Genomic DNA, 6,915 nt, shown 5'->3' on the forward strand with positions numbered 1-6,915 from the left:
TCGGCAGAATCCATCAAGAAACTTGGTGGGAGAGCTTTTTTGCCGAGGAAACCGGTCGTGTGTACGTTTTTCATCGAGGAAACTGTTGGGGAACTCGACGTGTTCCTCGTCGGGCTGGTTTTCGACAAGAAACTCGAGCGTGTGTATGCTAAGAAACCCGTGCTTGCTCAGAATAAAGTATGAGACGGGAGTAAAAGTAGCATTTGTAATGGAGATAACACATTTTTCAAGCTGTAACAGACTGAAAAGTGCAAATCGTCTCTTAACAAACTTTTACTTAACACGCAAACACATGAGATTAGCAAAAGCAGCCCCAAGGGTTGTGCCAGTGGAATCGAACTTCCCCTGCCGTTGTATGTGTTGTATGTCACCGCATTTGAGAACGAAGAGATTTTGTCTTGACAGTGTGTACGCAAAGCAAGCTTGTCGAGTTCCTCGACAAGCCTAACAAGGAACTCGTCGAGGAAAACGATGTGTCTTTTCCGACAAGTTCCTCGGTCGTGTGTACGAGGCCTCAGTTTTGAGTCATTAAGAGTTCTCCGTGGTTTAATGTATATTTCCCTTATATGTATGAGATAGTGGACACTTCCCAGCAAACTGCAGTATAATAAAAAATAAAGTGTAAATATAATTATCATATCTGTATCTATGGAATGTTTGTTGTGCTAACATGACATTAAGTTAAGTTAATAAAAGAAAGTTTTTGCAATACTTAAAGATCAGCAACAACAACCCAAAGATATGTAGTCTGGCCATAGACATGGATTCCCCCATCCACACAATCAAGAGGGATAGAGGAATCATCCCTTCAATGTTAAGCCTCGTACACACGACCGCTTTCCTCGGCAAAATCCATCAAGAAAAATGCTGGCAGAGTATTCTTTCCGAGAAAAACGGTCGTGTGTATATTTTTCGTTGAGAAAAATGTCGTGGATCTCGACGAGAAAAAAAGAGAACGTGTTCTCTTTTTTCTCGTCGGGAGTCTCAATTTCCTCGTCGCGTTTCTCGTCGGGCTGGTTTACGACGAGAAACACGTTCTTGTTTATGCTTAAAAATCCGTGCATGCTCAGAATAAAGTATGAGACGGGAGCGCACCTTCGGTAAAAGTAGCGTTCGTAATGGAGATAGCACATTCGTCACACTGTAACAGACTGAAAAGTGCGAATCAACTCTTACCAAACTTTTACTTAACACGCAGTAACATGAGATTAGTAAAAGCAGCCCCAAGGGTGGCGCCAGTGGAATCGTACTTCCCCTTTATAGTGCTGTCGTACGTGTTGTACGTCACCACATTTGAGAACAATGAGATTTTGTCTTGACAGTGTGTATGCAAGGATACCTTGACAAGATTCTCGTCAAGCCTGACAAGAACCTCATCGAGGAAAACTACGTTTCTTTTATTACGAGATTCTCGGTCGTGTGTACGAGGCCTCACTGTATTCTGATAATGGGACTCCTCCACTGTCAGAATACACTGATTAGCAGATGAAGCCAATTGGCTGCTGATCAACAAAAGTTTTTCAATAGTCTTGTTCAATAGAAGTCAATAGCTGGATGAATCAATTAAATGAATCAGTTGCATTTTAGTCCATCTATGGACAGCTTTAGGCTTGAGTGCTTCTTTTCTATAGGTGGCAACTGCATGGGCTAGAAAAGTTAAAGGTGTTGAAAAGGTTTGTTTTTTACTTTCTAAATAGGTTCCTTTAAGCTAGTGCATTGTTGGTTCACCTACCTTTTCCTTCAATTTCCCTTCTAAATGTTTGTCTGAATTTCTCACTTCCCGTTCCTTCTCAGTAAGCTTGCCCCCATCATCCGAGCCGTTCTGGCTGGGGGTTAGTCAGCGTGCTCGCCCCCTCCCTTGGGACTACATCCCTGCGGGAAGACGCTGTGAACACATGGATGTATTCCCAAGGGAGGGGGCGTGCACGTTGACTAACCCCCAGCAAGAACAGCTCGGATGATGGGGGCAAGGAACAGGAAGTGAGAAATTCAGACAAACATTTAGAAGGGAAATCGAAGGAAAAGGTAAGTGAACCAAGAATGCACTAGCTTAAAGGAACCTATTTAGAAAATAAAAAACAAACCTTCACAACCCCTTTAAGCTGGTCCTTATTTGACAAAACTATGTAATTGGAAGACATAACTAAACAATCCATTCAATGTATATAAAATCTCAGTGGACCCTTGCACTACATAGTTGATGGTAGATCTACAATGTATAGATTATGTTGCGTATAGTTGGTAACCTTAATGCTGCATACACATGGTCGAAATTTCCGGCAAGAAAAGTTTGATGGGAGCTTTTGGTCGGAAATTTCGACCGTGTGTAGGCTCCATCTAAATTTTTCTGTCAGAATTTCTGACAACAAAAATTTGAGAGCTGGTTCTCAAATTTTCCGATGGGAAAAGTTCTTATCGGAAATTCCAATCATCCGTAAGCAATTTCGACGCACAAAAAAACACACATGCTCAGAATCAATTCGGCATCATCGTGTTGTACATCACCGTGTTCTTGACGGTCGGGATTTTGTGTGACCCTGTGTATGCAACACAAGTTTGAGACAAAACTCAGAAAAAAATCCAAGGTTTTCTTGTCGGAATTTTCGATCGTGTGTATGTGGCATTAGGGGGAAAAGTTCCCCAAAAGTTTAAAACGTGATTCTAAAATATTCTTCCATTGTTTTCGACAAAGTGGGAAATGTGTAAAATCCTAGGTTTTTCCGGTTGCCTATCTCCCTAATGGAGAAAGTTTTAACCATTTCCTGCCAGGATAGGAAGTGATGGGAGATGGCCTTACAATCCTATTTCTTGTCCAGGTGTTCTAGGGACAGGAAGTGAGAGGATATATCCCTAATGGGGTCTCAGGAATAGAAACTTCAGAAAAACACGAACTTTTCCAACATCGAAAAGGAAATAAATGACTGTAGTAGGGCTTTAATAAATAAAGAGATCTAAAAGAGAGAAACCATTTCAATAGAAATCAGGGTGGCATTGAAGTGCAATGCATGGAAGTGATCTGAGTGTACACACTTAATATAATAGAAATATATTATATGTCAAATATTAATTTATATCAAGTGTGTGTATATATATTGTATACACTAACTGTATTTTTTTAGTTATCTTTTTAACATCAAAGTGTTGACTTTACATCAGCAAAGTGTAACTTCTGACTTCGAAAACTCTTTTCCGAACTTGGCAAATAAAAACTGAAACAAAGCAAGCCAGAGGTGTCATTCATTGCAGCCAATTAAATTCTAGCTGTGCTACACCTTAAAAAAAGCAAAAGAGAGGAAAGAATAACAGTTGATCGGTGGTCAAGGATATTGATGCCAATTTTCATTGAACATTTGTAGAATGCAGACCATTTTTTTTCTTCTTGCCAGGGAGCTATTATTTCTGACAATGAATATAAGAAATTCTACTGACAAATTAATACATTGATTGAAAGTTGATAATTACCATTCACAAGACATACCAGTGAGTTCCAGTTGTGCCCCTTGTGGCTAAATTGTGTTTAACACCATAAAGCAAATGTTTTTAGTTTTTATTTTATTTTTTTTAAATCCCTTCACTAGAGCTTTTGGTCAAACTAGTCATTTTCAAAAAGTCGGTGTTGACCAACCTGATGTCAGTGATTGGAAAAACAGGGAGAAAAATAGGAAATTGAAACCTTATTTCTTTTTTTTTTTAAATAAAAACTCTCTGTTCTTAACATGATTTTAAATCAATTAAGATTTATTGTTTCATTTACCATATTGCTTTATTTTGGCAATATACATGTAGATATTTGTTATCAGCACAGGTACTTTAAAAAAAAAAAAAATAAAAAAAAATAAACATTAGACTTTTTTTTAAGAAATACAATTTTTTGCACAAATTATTTTTAGAACAATTTAAAAAATTCAGAGACTGATTGGAAAACATTTGTATACAGTTGGGCTTTGTTGGAACACACAGCAGGAAATGCTTAGTATATTTATTGATATAATGTATAATGTATAAAGTACAATATTTAAAAAATATCATGACAGAGCGCATATGGAGCTTTAAGTTAAATCAGTGCACAGAAAAAGAGAAACGAACAATAAAACAAAGTAATAAATGCAATAATGCATCTGGAAGTTATAAATGTTATGCAAGACTTAGGAAAATATTTATAAATATATATATATATATATATATATATATATATATATATATATATATTTATATATATATATATATATATAATATATATATATATACACTACATTTTTTTTTACACAAAAACACACATGTAAATATTGCAAATTAGCAACACTAACGAAAAAATGTAATTACCACAATAAATATACACATACATGAATATCCAGAGCTGTAAATGCCCTGGTAATCATCTTGTCCCTGGCATTAGTAGTGCTAAAGGCAGATTTAAAAGGCTAGGTATTTTTTAACAAAAAGTTACAGCTTTTTATATAGTTAGGCATTAAATGGATGGCAATTCCCAAGCTATTTCTTTTTTTGCCTCTGAACAAAATGATTCTTGAAATCTGTATAAAGTTATCATTTCAATGCTAATGACATTTTCATTTTTTTTTTTTTAAGTAATTACAGGTTTTGCCCCATTAAGGGATTTTCTAACTACTTTGACTTTAAAATACACCAATTTTTTTTTTAAAGAAACATACATACATTTATTAAGCTTATTTACAACATTTATGGAAACTAAAATAACCAAAAGTAATGGTAATGGACATTATTTTCTAGGTAACCTTTGTATAACAAGTTCAAGTCGGCCACCTGAGATTTAGGACTCAGCAACCTATTAAACTTTAATTTATTTTTTTCATAATTAAGTTAAGGATATAAATTGCTTGCACCTCTTTTTGGAATCTGCTACTTTCTTATTTGGCTGCACTGTTCCTTTAATAATTAAAGGAACAGTGCAGCCAAATAAGAAAGTATCAGATTCCAAAAAGAGGTTGCAAGCAATTTTATATCCTTAAACTTAATTATGAAAAAAATAAAAAAAATCTGGCATTTTTTGCACATCTTAATCCGTGCAGAGAAAAAAAAAACAGTATAATAAAGCTGAATTTATTTGGCAGGCTTTGGGATAACAAATCCACACCATTCTGAGACCTGGTAGCATTGGAAGGGTCATTCTGTTTATTGACAGCAAGTCTGTTATTATTAGACAAAATCCCTCGTCTTCCGTATAATCAATTCTCAATACCCTTTTCTTACCAAGCAGGGATCAAGTCATGCCCGACCCTCTTGGACAATATATAAAAAAATCTTAATATTGTGCTGCCCTTTAAATTACTAATTAATAGATAATACTGCTGCACTACCCTACAAGTATTTATATAACCTGCAGAGGTAAGCTTTAATTTTTAAAGGAAAAAAAAAGAGGAAGCAAGTGTGCCTGTGATAAAAAAAAATATATAATAATAATAATTAATAATAATAACTAATAATAATAATAATAATAATACTAATAATAAAAAAAAGATAAGAATTGGCAATACTCAAATGTTCATTTTTTTTTTTATTTTTTTTTAGAACCTTGGAAGCTATTCTCTGTTGCAATCCAACTATTATCAGCGGCCAAAATTAAACAAAGCGTTTTCTGCAGGTTTTCCACGAAATTAGAATGCAAATGTCATGTGTGGCAGCGCTTAATCCACGTCAAATTTTCCAATGTGCATTACCTCTTGCGGCCAGCAGGGGTCAGAGTTTTCAACACGGTTTGAACATTTCTCCACTCGTTATCATTGCTTGCTTGCTGACAATGTGAACAGCATCTAAAAGCCACAATCATAAAAGCTTTGGTTTCTTGTTATTTTATTTTTTATTTTTTTGGAATGCATAAATAAAGCAAGATATTCAAGAAAATGTAAAAAAAATAAAATAGGATAAAAATAAATATTACTTTTGGGACAAATGATGATATTGTATATGTTTGAAATGATTGCTGGGCTAACTGGAGCAAAGTTGTGAAGAGTTGCTCTAGCAAGTAATGCAGTTATCTTTTGTATTTGTAAAATTGCAATTATTGCTTTGAGTGACAGATGTGCTTTTGATTAGGGTTGTTTTGCTTGGGTTTCCAGCATTTAATTCAATGTCTGTAGTAAAATATGTAAAAGCAGTGAAGAATACTGCCTTTCCCATGTCTGTAGTAAATTGTAAAAGCAGTGAAGAATACTGCCTTTCTCATTAAACATATTTACTAATGGGGGGGTGAGCAATGCTGTAAAAAAATATTCAATAGTGACATGACACTCTTTGCAGAAGTGATCAAGGCATCCCCTTTTTGCCTCGTTGTTTGCCTGCAGTCTGCAGACTAATCAGCTTCTAGGTGGAGGCATGGAACCAGATCTAATGAGAACCAGATTCCTGGTGGCAGGGCTCTAAGAAGCATGAAATGTCTGCAGAATTGGGAATAAAGCTGGATTATTGCCACCCTGAAACAGTCAGGAATTATTTTAATCTGGGTTGCGAGTTAACTAGATATTTAGACAGCTTGTACTGTACCTACCACGTATTTTTCTTATATTTTACAACAGATTGTTAGATTTCACATAGCAAATCCGTCTAATAGGATCCGTAAGAATGCTTTTTTTTTTCTTGGAATGGATAGGCATGCCGCATGGGGAGTGATTGGGTGGCTGTGAACAAGCTGCATCTCAGTTATGCGTACATTTATATCGATGTTTAAATGGGTTATAGAGTAAATAGATTTTTCATATTTCACATATAAAGAAATAAAGATAGATGGAAAAAAGAAAGAGAGAGAATAAAAAATAGAGAGAGAGAGAGAGAGAGAGAGAGAGAGAGAGAGAGAGAGGAGAGGGAGAGAGAGAGAGAGAGAGAGAGAGAGAGAGAGAGAGAGAGAGAGAGAGAGAGGGAGAGGGGAGAGAGAGAGAGAAG

This window comes from Rana temporaria, chromosome 9 (assembly GCF_905171775.1).
Source record: "Rana temporaria chromosome 9, aRanTem1.1, whole genome shotgun sequence".
Lineage (NCBI taxonomy): Eukaryota > Metazoa > Chordata > Amphibia > Anura > Ranidae > Rana > Rana temporaria.